Genomic DNA, 14184 nt, shown 5'->3' on the forward strand with positions numbered 1-14184 from the left:
TCAGCACACCCATCACTTTTTACCTTTTTATTTCCTCAAAAACACAATATTTGACAAATTATTAAGTTTACCGATTGTTTTCTGCCAACTAGAATGCGCCACCTAGTAGAGCAGGAATTCCGTTTTCTTTTCTTTATTTTCTTCTTAGGGAAGTCGCTGCTTAATGAGTGATTTGGCTTTAAATACATGTACTACCTGAAGTTAATTCATTTATCTAATTTATGTTTTCCTCTTTTCCACATGCAAACCTTTGAAGACACAGTTGCATATAGGCAAAGAGATCGATTGGACCATTAAAAATCATAAGTGATTTTAACTTCAGAAGTCAGTACTAACCGCCCCAGGCTATTTCCAGTCAGTCCACTGTTATTATAAACTTTGGGGGCCTGAGGGATCCTACTCTTTGCATCAATTAGGATATCAGACTATCTGATGGCTGCGAAAGGGCCCCTTCCTCCACATCCACCCCAGGAAGAGACAGGTTGACTGCAGTGCTCAGGCACCTGGTCACCTTGCACTGGGTCACCCTCCCGTCCAGCCTCAAGCTGTGTCCCCTGCGGGCTGGCTGTGGGGAGTGGGGAAGCCTTACACAACACACAAGTGGCCTAAAAAGAGGAAGTGCAGAAAGGGCTGGAGTAAACAAGTAGAAGAAAGACTTGCAAAATAAAAGGGTTTCTCTGCGTTTTCTGGAGCTAACATTTAGCCCTCTGCCTTAGTTCCTAACACATGCAGGCTGGAAAGATCCACCAGTTGTCCAGAGGACACTCTTGAGAGACACACTCAGGTGAAGGAAGGACCAGCGAGGAAAGGGCAACTTTTCCCATAATCAATCAGGGCGGGGAAGTTTTTTCTCCAAGGTGAAGGATAAGAGGATGAAAGGCGCGGGCTGGAGGAGTTGAGAAGAGCAGCCCCCGAACTTTGTCTCCTAACCAGGGCCCTCCCTGCTTCTCGGTGCTGAGCAGCGCACGCCTGCACGCTGCGTGGGGAGGGCAGGGCTGACACCACTTCCTCCCGGAGGCCAAGGACCTTGGGCCCCCAGCTGCCTGCAGAGCACCGAGCCCGGCCTCGCGTCTTCCAGCATCTCCGCGCAGCGCCCGTCTCCTGCATCCCTGCATCCCGGCACATCTCCCGACACAGCCGTCAAGGTAAGCGGCGCCGGCGGAGCCCTGCACATCGCGGCTCGGGTTCCCTGGGGCGGCCATGCCGCCTGTCCCCACCCTGCGGGGCTCCTCCGCTGCCCGAGGCCACCCGCATCTCCAGCGAACCGCCCGGGTTGTGGGGCTGGAGCTCCGCTTCCGCCACGTTCTGGGTTCCTCAGATTTGAGATTTCCTACTTAGGAAATTGCTAGAAGGTGGAAGGAAGAGCCGATATGAGCCCTCCGGTGTGTTGCAGGCCCCGGGACCCCTCCGCGAGCCAGCCCAAGACGTGTTCCCGGGGCATTTTAGGGCACTGAGGGTTAAATGCTCTTCCTGTGAGATTCTGAGAGTGTGTCGCACTTAGCGTAGTGTCCTCTTCATTTAAAACTGCAAGAAGCCGCTGCTTTTTGAAAATAACTTTTCCTTTTAGTCTCCTTTTTTAAAAATATGCTGAAGATGAGTTGGACACCAAACAGAGGTTTCCCAATATACCTTAGAATGGAGGTATATGGAACCTTTGAATCTTTTTTTTTTTTTTTGTCTTTTGAAACAGGGTATCTTTGTAGCCCCAGCTGGCCTGGAACACACTATGTAGACCAGGCAGGCTGGCCTTAAACTCACAGAGATCCGCCTGCCTCTACCTCCCAAGAGCTGGGACTAATCATGAAGGACACTAACCAGGGAAGTCCTGTGTCCCTGGGAACCAAGGCTCCCTACAAGGCTTGGGAATTCCAACCGCCTCTTCCTCTTGGGGCGGTATATATTGGCATTGGTACGGTGGTGAATGAAATGCGTTCTCCTAGGGCCACTCACAGCATCTCTGTCCCAAAAGAGCTCTTAATGTGATAGGGCGACCTGGAGTAACAGAGCAAAGTTAGGCCGAGAAGTCAGTGAGTTTATTACTCTCCCAGATAAGAATTCTGGTGGGATAATGTGTTTTAAACAAAAGCAAGGATACTCCACGCGTTTTAAAAATCAGGACTCCAAAACATCTCAGAAAGGAAACCTTGGCCTTCTGAATAGACCCAGACTTCTGCTTTCTCTGGGCCTTACCGAAATACTGGGCGCATGGCCATCGTAGCAATGATAGCCAGCACGGTGAGCAGTGGGAAGGGGAAGAGCCTTCAGTGATGTCCTCCACCCTGTGTTCCCTGTCTGCTCAAGGAGTTGGGAATAGTCTGACAAATTTACTCTCATTTTCAAACTATTAGCTCTTAACTTCTACATTCTAACTAATATTTGTCTTTCCTCGGTTATTTAGGCGATAAGGTCTAGCTCAGTATCTGATACTAGACAGGGATGAATTTGATTACATTGTTTTAAGGGTGCTAGATCTTGGGTAATTCATCAGTAAAATGAGATTATTATACTACATTGTAGAAAAGAACAATGCTATCAAGGGGCTGGAGACAGATTCAGTTGTGGAGCACTGCTTTACCAGGCCTGGCCTTTGATACCAGGGGGAGCCAGGAGGATATACCAACAGACTGTTGAATTCTGAAATATAAACGTTTTTGATGCTTTTGACGCTTTTTGTTTCTGAGAAATTCCATTAAAACACAGTTCCTGGTGCATGTATAACAACTTTCCTTTATGTTGAAAAACAGAATGGTCCTAGGTCAGTATTTTATGTCAAAATTACTATTTTTCAAGAAACATAACTTTGAAGTGTGTAATTATGTTAAATTTCATATGTGATACTTACTAAGCTAAGTAACATGCACTACATTTTTTCAATTTTTATATCCTGAGACTGTATATCAATTCTCCACTATATTTTCACTCTGTTTGATTTAAAGATAAGTTCTAGGTTGTTTCCACAGTACTATCATAAGCTATTTATAAAGTTCATTGTTGTGAATGTTTGTGATTTTGATTTTTCTGAAGAACATTCTTTTTTCACAAAGCTTTATTGTTTTTATTTCTTTCTAGTCCTATTTAACTTTACTTATTTTTATAACTAACACCTTTTAATGAATCTATGAATTTTAGAATAAATTCAATTTGTGTTTAAAAGTCTATCAGACCACAATCTTTATAATATTATTGAACCTTATTCATGATCTTAGGAATTCTCAAAATAGAACAGTTTAGAACAAATATGAAATATTTTTATTTATATACACAATATACACACAACTTGAAGGTAATTTTATGCACTATTTTGAATAATTTGTGCATGAGAAAAAGTTGTATATGGATGCTAAACATCTGGGGTATCTTGGAGATGCTGAGCAAGCTCTGTATTGTGTGTCTGTATTTGGACTGTGGCTTGTCACGTGAGGTCAGAGCTTGAAGACTGAATAATTCTTAGTATTTGTATGATTGATATTTTCAGTATGAAAATATATGCGTGTTATATAGCAATGCTGTCATTCAAAGTGCAACTATTTTAAAGTTCATGTATACAATCAATATACATTTTAAGATTTAAAGGTGTTTATTTGATGAGGACACTGGTACAGTGATGCTCATATCTTTTGTAGTTATAATTATCAGGAGAAATTACTTTTAGAGAAAACTTTATATATCTGGAAAAGTAGTTTATTTCTCTGGAAAAGAGAGAACAGCAACACTAAGGACAGGTGTGAAACTGCCTCCACCGGGCTCAGAGGGCCGCATTGTGCTTCAGCATGGCAGAGCAGGGCCAAGAACAGCTTCCAGGGATTATAGAGTGGCACTGCCACCACCACATCCCCTCTTCCAGTCAAATTCTGTCCCTGTAGTTAGGGCTCAAAACATGTTTGCTAAATCAGTTCCACTTCTGGGGAGTGTCAGTGAAGTGACTCAACCCTGAGACCCAGTTTGCTCACTGATCCCAATCCTGAGGCTTGAGCAGGTAAGAGAGAAAACCCCACCCCAGAACACCACACGTCCCAGGATACACTCCACAGCGTGGATTCATGATTCCATTTCCACACATTCCCTGAGCTTTGCCTATGAACCTGAATCATAAAGAGTCATGTAATGAGACCCTTTCCCTTCCTCTCTGTCAACTGAGTTTTCCCTTTGATTACCATGCAACAGAAGTGAATAGTAATTGTTATTTCTTTAGCTTATAACTGCTTATACCCCTTATCCAAAGTGCTTGAGATCAGAAGTATTTCAGACTTTGGATTTTGGGGGGAGAAAATAAAATATTTGCATGTATGTGAGATATCGTGGGGATAGAACCCAATGAACATGAAATTCATTTGTCTCATATGCACTTTCTACACAAAGCTGAAAGCTTGTTTTATGCAATATTTTAAATAATTTTGTGCACAAAAAAATGTGTATTTCAGTTAAGGGAGATGGGCAGTATTTTTGTTTTTACTTGGAGAGACTAAACTCTGTATTTTGATGCTGACCTGTCTCATGTGGTTAAGTGTGGAACTTTTTGTTTGTGGCATCATATCAACACTCAAAAATGTGTCAGATTTTGGGAGATTGGGACTTTGGATTTTCAGAGTAGGGATACATAACAGATACGGTGTACCAGACACTTGTTGTGGCTAATTTAGATGTGTTGTTTTTTTAATGCTAGCATCTGGACTTATAGGACTGATACTCCTTGGTCATTGAGGAAATGAAAACACAGTAGGTTAGGAAACTTACATAGAGTAACATGCAGAGATAAAACATTGAACCAGGATGATTTGATGGCACCACCCAGGGTGCTGATCAAACACCAGGGCTCAGATGAGCGAAAAATGGGGCCATTCCTCAGAGAGCTTGTAGCCTAGAAGAGGGGAGAAAACTGGGTAGTTATAATTCTTCTTGTGACTAGGGCTGAGTACTGTGTGAGCATACATCAGGTCCCTACACCAGACTAGGGTTAGGGGAAGAGAATGAGTACAAGATGTCAAGCAAAAAGACTTAACTTGTATAGAGGTAAGATAAGGAAAATATCATAAATTTTGAAGTTATCTTTGTTTGTCTTCTGAAAAAATAATCTCCTCTGGCAGCAATCGTATATTCATTTTTATCTTTATTATTATCCAAATCCCTCGTGCTAGCCTTCGAGGTTGATTAAATCAACAAAGTAGTAAATCTAAGTATTTCTTTAATTCTGTTGGAAATCTGTCTGATTTGGTCTTATATCACAGACTGATCAGAGATATAGCAATGGGCTGGGAGGGGCATAAATGCTTAATCACACAGACATTATGCTTCCTTCAGTAGCTAGAAGATTTGTATCCAGGTAACTACATCCTGTTAAACTAAGAGAGAAATGAAGAATGATGTTATAACAAAGTTAGATATTTTCTTTCATTTTGTTATGAAATATTTCGTACATAAATGACATATTTGTCAAAGCAAATAATAAAGCCTCCATCTGGAAGCCTGTCACACAGTATAAGACATTGGCATCATTTAACATTAGTATATTTCTGCTCTAAAAGTAATAAAAATTCCGAGTATGCTCATTTTAAAGCATTTAGAAAGGATATACATTTATAAGGGATAATATCCAGATGGTAGTTAGAAGATGTTGCCATTTGGACGCTGGAATTAGCATCCCCACTGACTCTAAGTATGGTCGGGGTACCATTAAGAAAAACAGTTTAAATAGTATAAAAACAGAACATGTCAGAAGTGATCATGAGTAACTATGACAAAAATTGTGATCATAATCATTAATGATGGACCAAGATCCATTAGTAGAGAACTGTAGGTTTTTTCAATTTATATTTTTATTGAACTTTTTTCTATTTTACACAATAATCTTAATCATTAGACCCTCTCCCCTATCTGCACCCACTATAACCCCCCCACTGAATTTCATGCATTCTGTCATATATTTTAAAGCCTATCGAGTCAAGTCTGTGTCCCCAGATGTCCCTTAGTGTGAGTTCATCCACTGGAGCCTGGTCAGCCTATCTAGCATCACTCCCTTAAAAAAAATATATCAACTCTCCCTCACTCCGCAGTGATCAGCTACCAGTAGTTCTTCAGCTAAGCTTGGGGTTCCTTGTCCATTTCCTCAGTTCTACACTGGGTTTTTGTCTGGTTTGAGTTTGCATAGGCCTTCTGTATGCTGTTACCATTGCTGTAAGTTCATAGGACCAAGTTCCCAACCACGTAAAAAACTGTTTCCTTGTGGTCATCCACCACCTCTGGCTCTAACAGTCTTTCCACCCCAACCTCTGCAACGGACCCTGAGCCCTGGGTGACAGAGGTTTATACAGGAACACATGCGCTGCAGTCTCTTATTCTCTATACTTTGGCCAGTTGTGACTTTCTGTGTTAATCACCCTCTGTTGCATGAAGAAGCATCACTGGTGAGAGCTGAGAGCAGGAACACCAAGAGGATTTCCTGGCAGTGGATGTGAGGTGCAAGAGAAGTAAGTCAAGGATATCTGCCAATGTTTGGGCCTAAATGACTGGAATGATGAAACTGCCCTCACTGTGATGGATGTTAGAGAGATGACCAGAGCTCAGTTAAGGGTATGAATAATATAAGTGGTGATAATGATATACTCATTATATATAAGGCTAAGTAAACATATGAAAGTGCTGCTATTATTCCTATGTTACAAATTTAAAATGGTATTTTAAAGAGTTTAAGAAATTTGTACAAGATTACACTATTTAAGAAATGAGACCCAAAACAAAACCTTTGGGGATCCCAAAGACTTTAATCATTCTTTGGGAAAAGATGGACAAGCGGTCTATCGTTAAACTACAATAAGGATATAGTCACCTAATCAGTACTGTCCCGCTTCTGCCATATCCAAGACAACACAGATTATCTTAGTAAGTGTAAGAGGAAGAAATGAGCGTGAAGGAGCCCCAAATTCATATTCACGTTCTTAATTATGATGCTGACATTGTGCAGCACACAACTTCTAAGACTGTACAGCACAGAAACAAGATTCTGAAGGAGGCAGGACAGAGGCTTTTCCCACACAAGAGCTTTTTGTGCTCAGAGGTGAGAGTTTCTGTTTTCAAAATCTAAGACCAGGTTTGGAAAAGAAGGAAGCTTTCTCATTATGCAGCTAGATTTCAGATGGATTCAAGTGTTAGAAAAACACAAGATTCGGGGCTAGAGAGATGACTCAGTGGTTAAGAACACTGGTTGTTCTTGCAGAAGACCCAGGTTCGAATCCCAGCACCCACATGGCAGCTAACAACTGTCCATAACTCCAGTCCCAGGGGATCAGACAGCCTCTTCTGACCTCCATGGGCATTGCACAACCTAGGTGCACTTACCTACATGCAGGCAATACACACATACACATAAAAATAATAAATAAATTTTTTAAAAAAAGAAAAACACAAGATCCACTAGAAGCTACTGAAGAGGTCAGAGGACAATGGTAAAATATTTGAAAAGCTGAAAGTGGTAGGAAGTAGCCACTCACAGAGCTTGATATAACATTTTACTTGGTTTCACTAGCAGGTGTCAGGGCACTGTCATTGTGAGGTGACAAGACTGTGTTTGATAGCATGCTGCTAATAGCCACTCAGTTCCGCTTCATAGACTGCTTTCCACAGGCAAAAATCCAGTCTTTAAATGCATTTTTAGGATTTCCTCTCAAAAAGAAAAGGAAAAATTGATTATGTAGACGTGACAGGATGGAAAAGATCCCATTAAGCATTTTTCAGGTTATTTCACCTCAGATTTTCACAATTAATTTACTGACTTCATTATCTAAGACTAGTATATTTGTAGTGTGAACAGATTCCTTCAGAGACTGCCATTAACATTCACAATGGACAGTTAAGTCAACTCACTGTCTAGGATTGGGATGTTTCATTGTTTTCTTTTTAAGATAGTGGTTTCCTCTGGGGGAGGGCTGTACCACGGAGCTGTCCTCTCAGTCTGTCTTTAACTGCCTGCCTTCTGACCCAGTTCCACAAATAATAGGAGTTAGCAAGCCAAGAAGACTATTTCTTAACGTATGTAGAATTCTGTGGCTTATATTTTCCTTACTATAAACAACGAATGAAGTCTTGTGAGCAATGAACGTGGATAAAGGCAGCACAGTGCAGTGAAAGGATGGCCATAAGACCACCACTGAACAGAGAAGTTGAGACTCCAAGAGATTCATATCCTCAAAGTCCATTAGGGAGTCAAGGGCGATACTTAACATATGTTTAAGTTGGATGAAATTCTTTCTTTTTCACATTTTTTAATATTTCATGTATTTATTTTATGTGTATGAGTGTATTGCCTGCATGTATGTGAGTGCACCCATGTCGTGCAATGCCGAGGAGCTCAGAAGAGGGCTTTGGATTCCCCTGGAACTGGAGTTAAGGAGGGTTCGTAGCCACCATGTGGGTGCTGGGAATCAAACCCGGGTCCTCTGCAAGAGCAGTCATTGCTCTTAACCACTGAGCCATCTCTCCAGCCCCAAGTTGGGTGAAATTCTTATCAACACAGCATAATTGGAACTTTTTCTTTCTTTTGGTTTCCACACACATCTATTCAAGACCAATGAGGTGTCAGTGGGGGAAGTTGTAGAACAAGATTATGGTTCTTTATCCTCAAAAGATTCCAGTCTAGTGGAAGGATATGACTTGTAGATAAACACATGATAGTGCATAATGGACATCAATAGGCACAAAACTAATACAACAAAGATAGTCATGATAGAGAAGGCATTGTGTGTGGGTAATGAAGTGTTTTGAAAGATAAAGGTGTTTTCAAGTGGCCCAGAAGAGAAGGCTTCCTCAGGCACCAGACACATGAAACTGCCTGGCAGGGCTAGAGCCTAAGTGCAGTGGGAAAGAAAATGGGAAAGGCTGATTCAACACTTGGTAAGTAATATTCAGACTCTATTCGTGTGATATGGGCCCCCACACCCAATCAGCTTTGACTCAAAGGCTGGGGCAATCTTAATAACAGAACTAGAGTGCTCCAGACCAGAGCTGTAGATAAAAATGCAATGCAAACCAAGCATGGAACTTTAAACTTCCCAGAAACAACATCAAAAATGACAAAGGAAATTTTGCATTAGCTCTAATCACATATTTTATTTAATGATATATCCAAAAATGACTTTTAATGAATGTCAATTATTTGAAAGTAGAGTGAATTTAATAGAGTAAAACATTAATGAGTGATTTTTCATGCTAATTCTTTCAAATCCATTGTTTCTGCCTGTATAGCATCTCAGCTTAGACTAGCCACAGTTCAAGTGCTAAGTAAGTGGCTGCATGTGACTGGGAGCTATGGAACTGGACAGTACAACTTGAGATAAATGCACAAATATAGTATGTAGCTCTGCCGCTGAATGGAAGACATTCTATGAAGTCTGCAGTAAGTTTAAGGGCAAAGGAGGGAAACAGAATTTGCCATGGTCCTGTCCCTAGAGCCTGATTTGAACTCATATTTAAATCCACTCTAGCAACAAAAACAAGCATCACATTTATTTTCTTTCTATGCTTCCCATCACCCCTCCCTCCCCACATCTCATATTTTATGGATTATGCCTAAAAGCGACAGGGGCTGTAAAAGAATTGGAAATTAACTGCAAAGCAGGTCTCTCTAAACCCACATCCGGTAAAATGTGATCTGTTGCCCTAGGCAACCATGGTTGTCAACTCTTTCCTTTTTGTTTCACCTGCTAGTTCACAAACATAACACACTGCTGTCAACAGCAGTTCTCTTGGTAGTATCTCCCTACTCCAAAAATGCACTCCCCTCTCAGGAGAGGCCAGAGTTGTAAGATTGGGATATAGAGCTGGAGATGCCTAGGGTATGGCTTGCCAGAGCCGAAGGGAACAGTCAATGCCGTTCCTCTCTTACTCAGAATGGTTGAATGTGTGTCCTAGAAACTGTGCATATAGATGCCCAGTCCTATCAAAAAGTGGCAGATAAGCAGAATGTAGAAAGCAAAAAGCAAAATGTTGTGGTCGTGTGTGTGTGTGTCTGTGTGTGTCTGTGTGTCTGTGTGTGTATGTGAGAGAGAGAGAGAGAGAGAGAGAGAATATGTGACTGATACCTATTACCTATTACTACTGTTTGTTTTAGAGAGAACATAATAAAAATCATAACGATGATGAGAAACCAATATCTGATACTAAGCACTTTATACACACCACACACTTTAGTGAGCACTGTTACAAACACAAATTTCTATAAGGTAAGAACTGTGGATGTTATAGTGTGTGTATACCTGCAGTTTCTTTCTAAAGTTGAGTGGAATCAAAATATTATCTTCATTTGATGGAATCCCATGTTAACTGCCACTTAAAGGGGTGTTCTGGGTATTACACTGTTGTAGTTTGGGAAATGTCCCCCACAGACTCTGTTTTAAATTTGTGGTCACTACCCTGTGGCACTGTCTTGAAAGTTGTGGTACTCTTAGGAAGTAGGGCCTAGCTGGCAGACGTAGGACCCTAGGGTGGACCACTGAAGGTTCTATTACCCCTGGTTCTGCCCTGTCAAATTTTCTCATCAGAACTCATTCAGGTGTTTAAAAACTGGTGACACCCTGCTGGAAATTGTGCAGGTGGTAGTAAGAAGAACCACGTGAAGAGCAGTTGGCTGCACTAGATGCAGAAGAGGTCCTTTAACTCTGGGCAGCTCTGCAGATCAAACGAGAACACTGAAAGAAACCTTACAACTAAGCAGCAGAAGCACGTGGAGAAGCACCTGGCTGTGGTAAATGCTCAAAAGCTGTGCTGTTTGATTGGTTTGGAACAAAACAATGAAACCACACTGCCCTAGAAGGTCCCTTAAAATAAGTCAAGCATTGTCTCCTTGTATCTTCACAGTTGAAATAAGGCTTCATTAGTTACTTTTCATCAGATTATGAAATAATGTGCCTTTCAGCTAAAGGGCACAAGGTACGCAACATTTTTACCTTTTTACTTTATTCTCCTGGCTTAGCAGTTTTTGACAATGACTGCTTATGCGTCACACTGCTGTGGCAATGAAAAACTAGTCTAGTCACCCCTCATTGTCTGTGGGAGACTGGCTTCAGGACCCCCTTGGACACACAAACCCATGGGTGTTCAAGTCCCTTCTGTGAAATGGTGTAGTATTTGTATAGAACCTCCATACGTCTTCTCATATACTTTAGATCATCTCTAGATTGTTAAAATCTCTACTACAACCTAAATGTTATGGAAAGAGTTGCTAAAGTGTATTATCTAGCAATAATGACAAAAAAAAAGAAGTCTATATGAGCCAGGTGTGGTGATGCACAAGACTAATCCTTATACTCAGAAGCTGAGGCAGGAGGATGGAGACTTGGAACCTAGCCTGAACTAAACAGCAAGACTCTGTCTCAAACAAAAGAGAAGAAATGAGAGGAGAGAGTAGGGGAGGAGAGGAGAGGGGAGGGGAGAGGAGCAGAGGGGACAAAAGTCTTGCATGTTCAGTAAAGACAGTTTTTAGTCTTAATTTTTTTTTTGAGTTTCTGACTTGCATACTGTGTAGTGTGAGAGAGCCCTTTGCCTTCTCTTATCTCTCTCATGTCCTGCTGACCCCCTCCTATTCCTAGCTAGACCCCTTCTGCTTTCATGTTTGATATGGGTCTTGTACAAGTGGTAAAAGCTTCTGTGTGTCCATGACTGCAACAGCCATGTCATACCTAGAAGACATTTATAACGCTCTTTCCATCCTCCAAACCTCGTCGCCTTTCCACTCCTGTCCCCTGGGCCTAAGAGTAGTGATAGAGATGTCCCATGTAAGGCTGAGCTCTCAGCCATCCCTTATTTGCACACTATTTTGGGTCAGGAGGCTCTGCTTTGACTATTGCCCACTGCCAAATGATGCTTCTCTGAGCAAAGCTGAGAGATGCATTAGTCTATGCGGTTAAGTGTGAGTATTCAGAAAGCAGTTTAACTACATGTACATTTAGCAAAACATCAGTAGTAGATCGTCCGTATGGTCTGTGACCTGTCTGGCCATTGGCGTTTGACCAAGTTTATAGTACCAAGCATGTATTCCCTCTCATGAAGTGGATCTCAGATTTGATCAGGAGGTGCTTGGTTACCCACAGAAGAGTCGTGCCACTATTGCACCAGTGCACATATCCTGTCTGGAAAGCCAGTATTGTAGCACTTAGGGCCCACTTCTAGTGAAATTGTTGGTGACTTTCGTCCCCCAGCAGCTTACATAGCACTTTCCAGCAGTACGTAAGCTCATTGACAGCAGGAAGCTTCCAGAGAATTCTACCTTGATTTCACTGCAGTTGCAGTTTTTTAACAAATACTTTTCAAATCTTGGTGGGTTCTGCACATGGTGAACCCACCAATACGGATGGTCACCATTAGATACAAAGTGTTTCTTGCTCTCTGAGAGTACAAACTCTCGTTGAAGTGATGAGTTAGGGGTGTGTGAAGACTGTTAACAAGATGGACAAGGATGTCACAGGGGACAATAGATAACAGAACAACCATTCTCTAGAAAGACAACTGTTAAAAAATGAGAACAGGGGGGTTGTTTTAATGCTCTTTCCCACATGGAGTGTTAAGCCACCTTGGAAAGCACAAAAGAAAGAGATCAGGCTGGGAGTCAGTTGCTTGCCTTCTAAAATTTTGGTGAATTGAAGTATTCTCTGCCAATCATAGGAACTCAGTGGTGTTCTCAAACAACCGATCTAATGTAACCCAGAGGCTTCTTTGATTTTGTGAACATTTCATTCCACGTTTGCTGCTTAGATACCCACAACCACATCTATGGCAAAATCCAGCAACTGTTTCAATCCTATTTGGTTTTCTTTTAAAAACATTTTATTAATTCTTTGAGAGTTTCATACTGTATATTGATCATACTCTCCACCTCCACTTCCCACCCACCCAACTTCATTTTCTTTTTTTCTTTTCTCATTGAGTCCAACTTATGTTCTCTAAATACTCTTGAGAGTGGTACCAACCCTAGAGTGAGATCAGCCTAACAGGGGTCACACCCTTAAAGAAAACTGACTCTTCCTTTCCCAGTAGCTATCAAATGCCAAAAGCTCCTTAGCTAGGAGTGGGACTTCATGTCTGCCCACCGCCCCCATGCTGGGATTTTGTCTGGCTTGAGCTTGAACAGGTTTGTGCAAGCTGTCACAACTGCTCTCAGCTCATATGCTTTCTGGAAAACACTGTTTCCTCATAATCATTCACCACCTCTGGCTCTTATAATCTTTCCACACCCTCTTCCTTGAACATCCATGAGACACGGTTCGGGGAGGAGAAGTGATATAGCTGTCCTATTTAGAACTGAGCACTCCACGGCCTCTTATTTTGTGCAGGTTGACCAGTTATGGGTCTCTGTGATGATTGCCTTCTACTGAAATAAGCTTCTCTGATTAATGCTGAGATTTACTAATGTATGGACATAATAATAAGTCATAGCTCGGGGTGGTGATGCATGCCTTTAGTCCCAGCACTCAGGAGGCAGAGGCAGGCAGATCTCTGTGAGTTCAAGGCCAGCCTGGTCTACATAGTGAGTTCCAGGCCAGCTAGGGCTACAGGGAGACCCTGTCTTAAAAAGACCAAAAAATAAAATAAAATAAAATAAAATAGTAATACTAATAATAAGTCATTGGGAGTCATTTTAATCCTCTGTCCATTTAGTAGAAAATTAGTAGCCAGTTCTCCCCTAGGGCCCATGACCTTTGTAGCCACAGATTCTTGGCCCCAATAATGGTGTCAAGTATGGTACCACTGTATCTTGTGAACTGGGCCTTCAGTCCAGTCAGAAGGGAGTTGGTTACTCCCATAGCATGTGTGCCACTGTTGTTGGCAGCATTCACAACTGCGTAGGACAGATGATGACTTTTCTCCTTTGGTAATGAGCACAGCACTATGAGAGCTAGCCAGTAGGGAGGACATTTCCAGATCAGTGTCTACTTGGCTTCTCCATGCTTTCTGACTTAAATATGTGTTACCTTCAGCAATAGTGTTTTGTCCTAAATATCTTCGTTTGTCTTGCATCTATGAACTACCTTAAATCTTTTTTTCAGGGTATATAGAACGAACAGCTACTGAAAACTATAAAAAAGTCATTTATCTTCTCAACCTCTGTTTTCTAATAAAAATGAAAGTTTGACAGAGATAAACCAAGAGTATTTTTGCCAGTTCTAACTCCTTGAGAGTAAATGCATAAAAGCAGGATTT

At 41.5% G+C, this 14184-nt stretch overlaps 1 protein-coding gene across 1 annotated transcript in view; it reads left to right on the forward strand.

Annotated features, from left to right (window-relative positions):
* The first annotated feature begins 851 nt into the window (after nucleotides 1-851).
* Nucleotides 852-14184, forward strand: part of LOC103732999 (decaprenyl-diphosphate synthase subunit 1) — a 240760-nt gene continuing 227427 nt past the window's right edge. Inside the window, exon 1 of the mRNA XM_029562923.1 lies at nucleotides 852-1145. The gene's annotated coding sequence lies outside the window, so the exon portion shown is untranslated. The remainder of the gene's footprint in view (nucleotides 1146-14184) is intronic.

The sequence above is a fragment of the Nannospalax galili genome, unplaced genomic scaffold, assembly GCF_000622305.1.
Source record: "Nannospalax galili isolate Female #2095 unplaced genomic scaffold, S.galili_v1.0 scaffold14, whole genome shotgun sequence".
Taxonomy (NCBI): domain Eukaryota; kingdom Metazoa; phylum Chordata; class Mammalia; order Rodentia; family Spalacidae; genus Nannospalax; species Nannospalax galili.